General features: G+C 38.1%; 1 protein-coding gene across 19 annotated transcripts in view; it reads left to right on the top strand.

Moving 5' to 3' along the window:
* Positions 1-6073: 6073 nt before the first annotated feature.
* The window catches only part of LOC112133162 (cytosolic carboxypeptidase 3-like), a 191264-nt gene continuing 183620 nt past the window's right edge, over positions 6074-13717 (top strand). For 6 of the 19 annotated variants that reach the window (XR_010139647.1, XR_008524402.2, XR_010139644.1 and 3 more), the window contains exon 1: positions 6077-6383. The gene's annotated coding sequence lies outside the window, so the exon portion shown is untranslated. Of the gene's footprint in view, positions 6384-12759; positions 12809-13717 lie in introns of all 19 variants that reach the window. The other 13 variants (XR_002914838.3, XR_010139645.1, XR_010139646.1 and 10 more) reach the window with 6 other exon arrangements.

Here is a 13717-nt window from a genome sequence, read left to right as displayed (position 1 = left end):
TTAGTGCTTCCTTTAGGGGCTCTTGTAGGGCAGTTCTGGTGGTGACAAAATCTCTCAGCATTTGCTTGTCTGTAAAGGATTTTATTTCTTCTTCACTTATGAAGCTTAGTTTGGTTGGTTATGAAATTCTGGCTTGAAAATTCTTTTCTTTAAGAATGTTGAATATTGGCCCCCACTCTCTTCTGGCTTGTAGAGTTTCTGCCAAGAGATCAACTGTTAGTCTGATGGCCTTCCCTTTGTGGGTAACTCGACCTTCCTCTCTGGCTGCCTTTAACATTTTTTCCTTCATTTCAACTTTTGCTCTTCTCGAGGAGTATCTTTGTGGCGTTCTCTGTGTTTCCTGAATTTGAATTTTGGCCTGCCTTGCTAGGTTGGGGAAGTTCTCCTGGATAATATCCTTCAGAGTGTTTTCCAACTTGGTTCCATTCTCCCCGTCACTTTCAGGTACACCAATCAGACATAGATTTGGTCTTTTCACATAGCCCATATTTCTTGGAGGCTTTGTTCGTTTCTTTTTATTCTTTTTTTCTCTAAACTTCTCTTCTTGCTTCTTTTCATTCATTTGATCTTCAATCACTGATACCCTTTCTTCCAGTTTATCGAATTGGCTACTGAAGCTTGTGCATTCATCATGTAGTTCTCATGCCATGTTTTTCAGCTCCATCAGGTCATTTAAGGACTTCTCTACATTGGTTATTCTAGTTAGCCATTCGTCTAATCTTTTCTCAAGGTTTTTAGCTTCTTTGCAATTGGTTCAAACTTCCTCCTTTAGCTCGGAGAAGTTTGATCATCTGAAGCCTTCTCCTCTGAACTCATCAAAGTCATTCTCTGTCTAGCTTTGCTCCTTTGCTGGCGAGGAGCTGCATTCCTTTGGTGGGGGAGAGGCGCTCTGATTTTTAGAATTTTCAGCTTTTCTGCTCTGTTTTTTCCTCATCTTTGTGGTTTTATCTACCTTTGGTCTTTGATGATGGTGACGTACAGATGGGGTTTTGGTGTGGATGTCCTTTCTGTTTGTTAGTTTTCCTTCTAACAGTCAGGACCCTCAGCTCCAGGTCTGTTGGAGTTTGCTGGAGGTCCACTCCAGACGCTGTTTGCCTGGGTATCAGCAGTGGAGGCTGCACAATAGCAAATATTGCTGAACAGTAAATGTTGCTGCCTGATCGTTCCTCTGGAATCTTCATCTCAAAGGGGTACCCGGCTGTGTGAGGTGTCAGTCTGCCCCTACTGGAGGGTGCCTCCCAGTTAGGCTACTCGGGGGTCAGAGACCCACTTGAGGGGGCAGTCTGTCCGTTCTCAGATCTCAAACTCCGTGCTGGGAGAACCACTACTCACTTCAAAGCTGTCAGATAGGGACATTTAAGTTTGCAGAGGTTTCTGCTGCCTTTTGTTTGGTTGTGCCCTGCCCCCAGAGGTGGAGTCTACAGAGGCATGCAGGCTTCCTTGAGCTGTGGTGGGCTTCACCCAGTTCGAGCTTCCTGGCCTTTTTGTTTACCTACTCAAGCCTCAGCAATGGGGGGCGCCTCTCCCCCAGCCTGGCTGCTGCCTTGCAGATTGATCTCAGACTGCTGTGCTAGCAATGAGTGAGGCTCCGTGGGCATGGGACCCTCTGAGCCAGGCACAGGATATAATCTCCTGGTGTGCCGTTTGCTAAGACTGTTGGAAAAGCGCAGTATTAGGGTGGGAGTGACCCGATTTTCCAGGTGCCATCTCTCACCGCTTCCCTTGGCTAGGAAAGGGTATTCCCTGACCCTTTGCACTTCCCGGGTGATGCGATGCCTTGCCCTGCTTCAGCTCACACTTGGTGGGCTGCACCCACTGTCCTGTCCCCACAGTCCGACAAGCCCCAGTGAGATGAACCTGGTACCTCAGTTGGAAATGCAGAAATCACCCGTCTTCCGCGTCGCTCACAATGCTTTATTATTAAACACAGTCACCATGCTGTACAATAGATGTCCAGAACGTACTCCTTCTGTCTAACTGAAATATGGTACCCTTTAGCCAACATTTTCCCATCTCCTCCTACCTTTCCAGCCCCTAATAACTACCATTCTACTGTCTGCTTCTGTGAATTGAACTCTCTTAGATTCCACTTGTAAGTGAGATCGTGTTGTATTTGTCTCTCTGTGTCTGGCTTAATTCACTTAGCATAATGTCTTTCAGGTTCATCTGGGTTATCACAAATGGCAAGATTTCCTCCTTTTATGAGGCTGAATAGTATTCTATTGTTTATAGACAAAACATTTACTTTATTCACCAGTTAATGGACACAGGTTGATTCCATATCTTGGTTATTGTGAATAATAATGTAATGAGCATGGGCGTGGAGATATACCTTTGACATATTGATTTCATGTTCTTTGGATATACACGCAGTAGTGGGATTGTGGGTGATATGGTAGTATTGCTTTTAATGTTTTGAGGAACTTTCATGATATTTTTTCTTAATGACTTTACTAATTTTAATTCCCACCAACAATGTATAAGAGTTCCTTTTTCTCCACATTCTCATCAACACTTTTATCTTTTTGATAAAAGCCATTTTAACAGTTATGAAGTAATATCTCATTTTGTGTGTGTGTGTGTGTGTGTGTTTCTTTTGAGTAGAGTGTCTCTGTGGCACAGACTGGAGTGCAGTGGTGCAATCTTAGATCACTGCAGCCTTCACCTCCCACATTCGGGTGATTCTCATGCCTCAGCCTCCAGAGTAGATGAGATTACAGGAATGCACCACCATGCCCAGCTAATTCTTGTATTTTTGGTAGAAACAGGGTTTCACCATGTTGGCCAGGCTGGTCTTGAACTCCTGAACTCAAGTGATCTGCCCACCTTGGCCTCCCAAAGTGCTGGGATTACAGGCATGAGACACCGTGACCAGCTCATTGTGTTTTTAATTTGCATTTTCCTAATGGTTAGTAATGTTGAGAATTTTTTCATAAATCTGTTGGCCGTTTTTATGCCTTCTTTTGAAAAATGTCTATTCAAGTTCTTAGCCCATTTTTTAAATCGGGATATTTGTTTTCTTGTTGTTGAGTTGTTTGAGATTTTGAAATATATTTCATATATTAACCCTTCATCGGATGTTTGTATAGAATCACAAAAGACCCAGAATAGCCAAAGCAGTCTTGAAAGAAAACAGCAAAGCTGGAAGCATCACCATATCTGATCTCAAAATTTACTAAAATACGTAGTACTGAAACCATCACAGTACTGGCACAAAAAGATACATATAGACCAATCAAACAAAAAAAGAGAGTGCAGAAATAAATCCACATATTTATGGTCAATTGATCTTCCACAGCAGTGCCAAAAACACTCAACAGGGAAAGGACTGTCTCTTCAATACATGGGGGTGAAAAATAAACTGAATGTGCACATGCAGAGACTGATATTGGACCCTTATTTCAACTCTTAAGAAAAAAAATCAACTTTGAGTGGCTTAAACACGTAAGCGTAAGACCTGAAACTACACAACCACTGAAACCAAACATAGCAAAAAGGCCTCTTGACATTGGTGGTGGCAAAGCTAATTTGGTTATGATCCCAAAAGCACAGCCAGCCAAAGCAAAAAGAGACAAATGGGATTGCATCAAACTGAAAAGTTTCTCACAAAAAAATCACTACCAACAACGGCAACCACAAAATCAGTCCATAAAATGAAAAGACAGGATTTGCAATGAAGAAAACATTTGCCATACATATGATAAGGTGTTAATATCCAAGATAATAAGAATTTGCCAAGGAAAAAAGAGTGAGGAGGAAATGTCGTAATGGAGTATCAATGCATACTGAAATGACCCTTTGCTCATTCATTTAACAGCTTTACTCTTGGCCCCTTTTACGTTCTGAGTAATTTTCAGATACATTGACACCCTTCATATTCAGAGAACTAAAGTAATTCAGTATTTCTGAGGCATGACACCTCTGCATATACTTAAAAAGAGTGAGATAACAGAGGTGGAACAGAGATGAAGTAACGCAGGCAGGCCAGGGTCAAATTACGAAGGCTTATTCTACCATGTGAAGGCATTTAACTTAACTCTGTAGGGTCTGAGAGCAGCTGAAGAGTCTGGAGTAATCACACCATTTTTAAATTTTAGGAAAATCACATTATGGCATGATGACAGCGATTAAAGTGTGGTGATATTAGGCCAGGCGCTGTGGCTCACGCCTGTAATCCCAGCACTTTGGGAGGCCGAGGGGGGCGGATCACGAGGTCATGAGATACAGACCATCCTGGCTAACAGAGTGAAACCCAGTCTCTACTAAAAAATAGAAAAAAAAATAGCCAGGCATGGTAGTGGGCACCTGTAGTCCCAGCTACTCGGAAGGCTGAGACAGGAGAATGGCATGAACCTGGGAGGCTGAGCTTGCAGTGAGCCGAGATCCTGCCACTGCACTCCAGCCTGGGCAACACAGCGAGACTCCGTCTCAAAAAAAAAAAAAAAAAAGTGTGGTGATATTAGAAGCAGGAATTTTAATAGAGCTATTTTATTACATTTAATATTTTATTAGATGTCTTGCTGCATATCAGTTCTTCATTTTCCTCCATTTGGCTTTGGTCTGCACCCACATTCATGAGTGAAGGCAGAGAGGCTCTTTAGAGAGAAGTTGAATCCAGGGGCCCCTGGGGCCTCCGGAATTGAGCATCAGCTTCACGATCCACTAATTGCGTGGATGTAAGAAAGTTATATAACCTCTTTGAGCCTCAGTTTTAACATTTGCAGAAAAAAAAAAAAAGGTAAAATCCTTACCAGGCCAGGTTAAGAATCAAATGCATTAATAATTCAAAGTTTAGACCGGGTTTCCAGATAAAATACAGAATGTCTACTTAGATTTGAATTTCAGATAAACAATAAATAAGTTTTTAGTGAAGGATGTCCTCCAAACAAAAAGAATATTGCCAAATATTGAATGGGACATACTTATATTTGAAAAACAAATTGTTCATTATTTGTTTGAAATTCAAATTTAACTGACCATTTTTTATTTTTATTCACTAAGTCTGTTAAACATCCTTGCACCCAGTAAGCACTCTAGAGGCATTAATTCGTATTAGAACCAGCTTCTGTTACTAATTTGCATTTACATTCCAGGCACCAGTAGGTACTGGGGTTTGAAATCTCCTCTGGATTCTCTGAGATTTCTCCTTTTATTGAGCACATTACCCACATTTTCGGAAAATAGACATATTATTCTGATTCCTATGAACTTACGTGTATGTTATGACAGCCAAAATTGTGCTTTTAGATTTTATAAAATAATTTCACATATGTACTTACAAGGAATTTCTCAATTTTTTCTGTAACGAAACTCTCAGGAACATTCAACAGAGAGCTCAAAATCTTTTGTATAATTATGTACATAAGAAAATTAGCCCAGATGCTAGAGTCATATGCGAGTTTTTCCTTCTTGAATAATGAGATTTGTACTTTTTACTAGCCATAGAACTATGCAACCATCTTCTGTTGCACCTTTGTCTGTTTGTGAAGAAGCTAATGAAGTTTTCCCTCCTCCTCTCTTAATCCTAGTATTCTCCTCCCTCCTGCTACAATTGGCAATTTCCTCTTAATTTTTTTGTAATAATTTTTGCTTTTGTAGTATTTGAGATTACTATTGCAAAGGGTCTAAAATTACTTGGTGAAGGAAACAGAATTAAAATCTGTATAAAATTCTAAACGTATTCCTATTCTAAATATCTTCCCTCTATTTGCCTATGAAGTTTCCAAAGCATTTTCGATTTTTGTGTACCCCTATAAGTCAATTATAATAGCAGAAACAACAATCAGTGAACAAAGAACAATGAAAGGAACTGTCCTCTTTACCTTTTCTGTCTTGATAGTGATACGGAAGTGCTGGGAAGGGAAGAGCGTGGTCCCTTTAAATGACACAGAAGTAGGGAAGGGAAGCACTAGGTAGAGGAGGGCATGGTCTTTGCCTGGGGCTCCACCCAAATGGACCTGAGGACAGGCATTTCCTGCCCAAATGTTGCATTCCCCGCCCAAATGTTGCATTCCCCCGAGACCACTCTGGCCTGCCACGCCCCCATCCTGGGCCTATAAAAACCGGAGACCCTATTGGGCAGATGCGGAAGTGGTTGGGCGTCATAACGCACACATCAGCGGAAGAGGACAAAAGCAGCTGGTCGTGAGAATCCGCCAGGGGAAGAGCGCACCCACAGGCACCGCAGGCCATCGATCGTCGGAAAGACACGGAGTTTAGCCGGAATGATCAGAGAAGAGTTTGGCCAGAGGGGTCAGAGAAGACTCCAGGGGAAAACCATCTCCCTTGTGACTCCACCATCTTCTGAGAGCTACTTCTACTTAATAAAACCTTGCACTCATTCTCCAAGCCCACATGTGATCCGATTCATCCAGTACACCAAGGTAAGAAACCTCGGGATACAGAAATCCCTCTGTCCTTGTGAAAAGGAAGCGGGGGCTAACTGAGTTGGTTAATACAAGCTGCCAATACACGGCAACCTAAAAGAGCACCCTGTAACACAGGCCCACTGAAGCTTCAGCTGTGGTATTCACCCCTAGACACTGCTGTGGAGTCGCCCCACGACCTGACCTGCCCATCTGTATGCTCCCCTAGAGGTTTGAGCAGCAGGGTACTGAAGAAGTGAGCCACACCCCCATCGTACAACCTTTGACTGAGACAAGGGAACCTTTTCCCGTTTCAGTAGTAAACATTGTTGGAATTATACACATTAGGTAAATTGGTTTATGAAGTGGGGTGATATTCATTCTGTCTACCTACCTACCTATCTAATGTGTCTTTATCCTTTCAGTTTTATATATAGGGCTGGAAAATGAGAATACAAAATACATTATCACTATTCTGCATGTACCATTTTTTACTATCTCTTGCACGCATACTCCAGGTTCTAGTCACAAAGGATCTAATGAACCGATCAAAGCCAAAGTAATAACATTGTCTGCCTTCCCCACTTATGCACACATTTTGTTTTGCAATAAAAGGCTGAGGAAAAGGGACACTGATTAATAAAAATTCTCAGATATACATGGTAAGTTTCAGGCATTGTGGCACCAATGTCTGACTTAGGCTTCAGACTGTGAGAGTTTACCTAATGCCTTTTAAATCAAAATACACTGCTGGTATTTCTCCAGTGTACTCACTGAGTCTGCAGACTTAGAAGAAAACTCTTCATACAAGTGCCAGAGAGAGACCAAGAGAAGCCCTTTTCTCTCCCTTGCCAGAAAGGATAATAAAACCTCAAGGATCATTATTCGTTTATTAAGTATTATGTGATAGAATGGCAACTAAATAGTGTCATTTAATTATAAATAACATTAATTGCTTAATAATAGAGGATACACAGAGAACAATGTTAGTACTAAGGAATACACAGTGATTTTAGAAAGAAATCACAAAACATTTCTTAAATTAAGTAAAATATATTCCTTCTCTTTTACAATGCAGCAGTACAAAGCTTTAAACACCTCGGTTTACAACGTTATGGATATTAAAGAATTGCATAAAAGCTTTCTTTTAAAGAAGTAATTTATTATTTAATGTTTATTTTCTTTTGATTATTGTTGCCAGGCAAGCAACTTTCTAGTGGTCAAATAAGAATGTTTTCATATTTTAGTGCTACAACATTAGTTCATTTATTATTAATACAACTCATAAATACTCTAACCATCAAAAATAGCCTCAGACAACCTTATCTGGGCAGACTCAGACTTTCCGTCTTCCCCAGGGTTTTCCAGTTTCTGGACTATAATTAGTTGTCATCTATTCTGATGGAGAAGATTCTACGAACCATCCCCCATGTCTCAATAATGTTCTTGACAGATTTTATATCCTGAGGCGACCTAAACAGTTTACTAAGTGAGACCCACTAGAAGAAAAAGAAAAGATAAAATGGGAAAAACTCATTACTTTAGCCAGAAGTTAATTAGATGTTTTGGAGGTCTATTTTCCTGAAAGCATTCATATTTTGCCAAGTGTGGGACTCAGGTTATGCTACCTTTTAGAACCATTTTAGCCACTTGTTTTCACACTCTAACTGTAAGCTTGTGTCTTAAAAAAACATTTTCTTGTCAATTAAATGCCTCCTATTTAAAATTTTATGCTGTTAAATAATTCTTTTAGATTTAACACTCATATGTTCTAGAAAATCGCTCTGCTGTCATTTATTTCCTACAATTTGTTGAGACCATAAATGGCCATATAAAAATTTCAGTAGCTTCTACTTCTGATAAATACTACTATGCTCCGGCTACAGTTAACATGAAAAAGCTGCTCTTTCTGTAACTACCTCAAGGAGTATATAAGCTCATCCTCCACAGTGCAAGCACTGGCAAATGGTTCCAGAAGACTAAAAATAATCACAGCATAATCAAGCCAGGGCTTCACTATCAAAGTGCAGACAAGGGTGGAAATCAACTTTTTTGAAAAGGGAGATCTTGGCTATATCATGTATAGCTGTGTCTGAAACTTCTTGATTGTGCAAGGTATGCAAATGAAAGATTTTTACAAAATAACTGTGAGCATTTTGTAGGCATTGTGTGCCTGTACTTGAAATAAAGGAGTGAATAACACAAGTATCAGCTTTCAAGAAAATGTTTTGTGTTTAGAGATCATAGGTAGATGAGTAAAGGGACATTTATGGTACAGTGTCACGTCTACTGTGATGAAGATTCCAATACACAGAAGAGGGGCTGTTTATCCAATTTGGAGGGGAGATGGTAGTGACTATTTAACAAAGTCTTTCTAGAAGAAAGGACATGTAAACTATGTTCTAAAATATATTAAATAAATAATAGCTCCTTAAGGTGGAGTTTAGGGTGGGAGTAGAGATAGGTCTTAGATTGATCACTCTTTTTTTTTTTTTGAGACGGAATCTGGCTGTGTCGCCCAGGCTGGAGTGCAGTGGCGCGATCTTGGCTCACTGCAAGCTCCGCCTCCCGGGTTCACGCAATTCTCCTGTCTCAGCCTCCCGAGTAGCTGGGACTACGGGCGCCCACCATCACGCCCGGCTAATTTTTGTTTGTATTTTTAGTAGAGACGGGGTTTCGCCATGTTAGCCAGGATGGTCTCGATTTCCTGACCTCGTGATCCGCCCACCTTGGCCTTCCAAAGTGCTGGGATTACAGGCGTGAGCCACAGATTGATCACTCTTGTAATAAAATGTTCTCTCTCGGAAATTATCTTTGCTCCTAGAAATTGTCTTATCTATAACTGCCTCAAATTGTATTCTTCACTTTTCCTACTCTTCAGTTTGATTTTATTTTATGAGGCAATGAAGTGGAACGAAGTGGCATAGCAGGAAGTGGAGAAAAGCATGTTCTTGAAGCTCGCAAGAGAAACAGTTGGTCTTTTGAGATGGTAAAACACTGGGGAGGAGCGTGAACTGGGCTGTTTCTATTAGTTGCTCAGTTCTAACACATCTTCTATGCGTGGCTTTGAGCAAATGACTTAATCTTTCTGTGCCTAAGTCCCCTTATATAAAATATTACCAATTTCACAAGGTTTCCATAAGTGTTGAGTAAAAAATTTAAAGCATACTAAATATTCCATGTTACCTGTGATGATAATGATGATTCTGATCATCATCATCATCATCATATTGTTTTATTAGCTTAAAAATTGGGAGTGCACATTAAATGTTGGTGTCTCCATAGGAACATTGTATACCAGGTCTGGCATATTCAATTAAGTGCAGCTAAATTCTCTTTTTAAATTGACAAGGTAGAATGTACTGATTTTCAAAAGCATTGCTTTGAGATAAATATAGCAAACCACATAGTTCCTGTTTTATTTAGCTAGATGTAAATAAAATATATGTAGGATTTCCATTTCTAAAGCCATAACACAATTACCATATGAGACCTATGCACCCTTTGTAAACAAGTATTAAAATACCCGCAATATATAAAGTAAATGTTTTCAAGCAGTAGACAACAGACAGTGTAAGACTATTTTATTTGAAAGAAGAGAAACACTTTGAGTGAGCTCTGCATTCACCCTGGCTTCTTGCATGGGAATTTTTTTTTAGACCACAGCACAGAGATCAGGAACCCAGGAAGAAAGCTTGAGTGTCAGTGAATGAAACAGGAAGACATAAGAATTCAGATCTTCTGAGTAGGGATAAATTTATGAGGCAGGATAATAGAAAGGAGAGAGAAGTATAGAGAAGACCCTTAGGGCAGCATGTTATATCCTCTGTTTTTAAGGATGATGAGGACAAGACTATGCATGCTCAAGGTGAGACTTTACGACCTGCACAGCTTCCGGGAGGCTAATGAATGAATGAAGACTTCAGAGGTTGCTCAATTCTGGGAAATATTTCAGTATAGCTGAGTTAATGGGAGACGCTTCCTAAGTAGCAAGTAATCCTGCTATGGTGCAGTTGACAGTCCAGAAAGGTCACCCTTCAAAAGTAAGAGTTACAGACTATAACTAGGCAAAAAATTAAAACAGATACATGCAGAAAAAGCCTAAAATAAAGACACGTGGTGATTAATTATTCATTTAACTGTATGCCAGAACAAAACACAATCCAAACATCTTACAATATAGCAAACAATCATAAATACTAGACATGAGATAACCAGAAACAGATTTTTCACACTCGAGAAATAGAAGCATGTATTCTTCAGCCAAAAGAATAAAAGACAGAGTAGAAACAGACCCTAAAGTGATACAGATGTTGGAAGGTGCATATAAAATATTTGAAAAAGATATAATATATACATATATTCAAGCATTTGAAGGAAAAGGTAGTCAAAAAGAGAAAAAATGGGGGATCTCAGAAAAAGTAAACTGTAAAAAAAGAGTCCTAATGAATTCCCATAAAATAAAATATTAAATATCTGAAGTGAAAAAACTCACAGGATCAACTGAAAGGAAAAATAAAAATATCCATTAACTTGAATTTAGGTTAATAGAAATTGTTCAAACTGAAGCAAAAGAGAAGGAAAGCTAGAAGAAAAAATGAGCAGAGACTCAAATACTTGAGGGATCAAGTCAACTGACATACATACAATTGGATTTTACAAAGGAAAGAAGATATAGAAAGAAAATTTTGAAGAAACGTTTGTCTGCAAACTTCCTAAATTTGCTGAAAAAGATGAACTCACGGTGTATCTTAAAAACTTAGCAAGCCCAAAGAAGGTAACTATGTTAAAACAAAACAACAAATACACCAGGCACAGAGGTTCATGCCTGTAATCCCAGCACTTTGGGAGGCCAAGGAGAGAGAATTGCTTCAACCCAGGGATTCAAGATCAGCCTGGGCAACATAACAAGACCACATTTCTACAAAAAATAAAAAAATAGGCAGATGTGGTGGTGCACATCTGTAGTCCTAGTTACTTGGAAGGGCGATGGAGGAGAATTTCTTAAGCCCAGGAGGTTGAGGCTGTAATAAGCCATGATTGCACCACTGCATTCTAGCCTGGGCAACAGAAAGAGGTCCTATCTCAAAAAAGAAAAAAAATAACGCGCACACACACAAGGAAGAACACAGGAAAAATAAACCTCACGTATGCATATCGTAGTAAAACTTCTGAAAACCTAGCAAAAACAAGATATCAATATCAAAAATTCCAGCAACCTTAGTAGATGAAGGCATGATAAAACACAATAAGTTTAATATGTTTTTTAAAAAGTTGTCAACTGGAATCCTATAGCTAGAGAAATTATCCTTTATAAATAGGACTGAATTTGAAATACAGAATTTTCAGACAAACAAAGTTTAAAGAAATAGTTCCCAACAGAAAAAAAGCTGTAAGAAATGATTAAGGATGTTCCACATTGAAGGGAAACGTTACCAGATAGAAACTCAGGTATACATGAAGAAATGAAGAGAACCAGAAACTAGAAAGGGAAAATGTAAGTATAAATATACAATATTATTTTTGCTTCATTTTCTTAATATATTTAAATAAAAATGGACCATTTAAAATAAAATGCCAACATTATAAAATATCTATATATGACATATATGACAAGAAAGGCACAAAGGTTTGGAGAAGTTAATGAAATGATGTTGTTTAATATTCTGTTGTTTTTATAATTTACATTTTATGTGAGATAGTACAGTACTAAATTTAAGTAGTTTATTAGAAATAAGCAATATATTATAATCCCTGAAACAAATTAGGAAAAATTATACCATCTGACATTAATAGATACTATAGTAATCAAGGTAATGTAATTTTTACATAGGATTTTAAAAACTCGTATTAATGGAACAGAATAGAATCCAGAAGTAGACTGGTATGTACATGGTAAATTTATTTTTAATAAAGTTATCAGTGTAGTATGATGGGAAAAAGATTATTGGAATAACCATATTAAACAAACAAAACATTTTTCGTCCATCCCACAACATATTAAAACAGTACTTTGCAATAGATCATAGGTTGAAATGTAAAAGCAAACATTATAAAGGATCAAGATAAAGATGACTGCTTTCACAGCCTTGGGGCACACAAAGCATTTTTAGATAGGATACAAAAAGAACAGTTCATATAAAGCCAATCCCAAGATCCATAAAAATGCTAGGACCTTTTGTCCAGAGCTTCCTGTCAGTGAAGCAGTACCCATATCTGCACTGATCCATTCCCAACTTACCTGCTTATTGTTCCATGGGGGAAAACAGAACAGGTTTTCTTCCCTTGCTTGTACTATCAGAGTAAGTGATTAAAGGCTTGATTGTTACTTTCAATATATTTTGCTGAATTTATTGGCTACCCTCAACATCTGACAGCTCAACTCTCTCTCCAGCTCAACTGATCTCCTGACACACAGAAAGGACAAAAAACAAATAGCAATCGTAAGTAGCCATCTAGATCATGGAGACTGTTTTTAAGTTAATTGTTAAGATTGTAATCAGTATGAAAACTTGAAATTAAAAGATTATCATAGACAAATCATTTATTTCCCAAACCCAACTTGGTAAACATTGATTAGGTAGTTAGGTGTTCAATTTTGGAGGTAATGAAAGAAGATCAATAATAGTTTAATATGTGTTAAAGGCCTTGATTTGATAGCGAAACTTTTTTTGATGTATAAAATAAACAGAAAAGTGTAAAAGTAAGTGGTTAGCCTGAAGAAACACTACAAAATGAGCACACATGTGTAACTAATGATAAGGTCCGAATATAGAACAATGTCATCACCCAAGAACTCCTATGCCTTTTCCCATCTTCTAAGTACCATTCTCTTCTTTCTGAAGTTAAGAAATGTCAAGATGTGACATTATAGATACGGTTTTCCTGTTTTTTCACTTTATGTAAATAACACCATAAGATATGTATTCTTTTTCTTTCTTTGACTCAGCATTGTTTACACTCTTCTGCATTAGACTCTTCCAGATCATTTAGGCTACTGTTCCCTCTTCATATGTTATTCCAGATATTTTTTCATATCTATGTTATGATTTTTGAAAGATAAAATAATTAAAAATAAAACTTAATGGATCTGATTAACAGCAGATTAAATGTAGCTAAAGAAAAAATTTGTGACTAGAAAGGACAAAAATTTGATTCTGAAATTTCCATTTCATTTTTATTCATATTCTTGTTTTCTTCAGTATATTTTGCAATTCTTTGACATATTAATCAGTTTAAAGTCTACGTCTATAACTCTATTATCTGGATTTCTTGCGAGCCTATATCTATTATTTTGTTATTGCCACTTGATAATTGTTAAGGCTTGTCTTGTTATATACTTGGTTATTATG

The sequence above is a fragment of the Pongo abelii genome, chromosome 3, assembly GCF_028885655.2.
Source record: "Pongo abelii isolate AG06213 chromosome 3, NHGRI_mPonAbe1-v2.0_pri, whole genome shotgun sequence".
NCBI lineage: Eukaryota > Metazoa > Chordata > Mammalia > Primates > Hominidae > Pongo > Pongo abelii.
The sequence above is the reverse complement of the archived record's forward strand: the minus strand, read 5'-3'. Positions and strand labels throughout refer to the sequence as shown.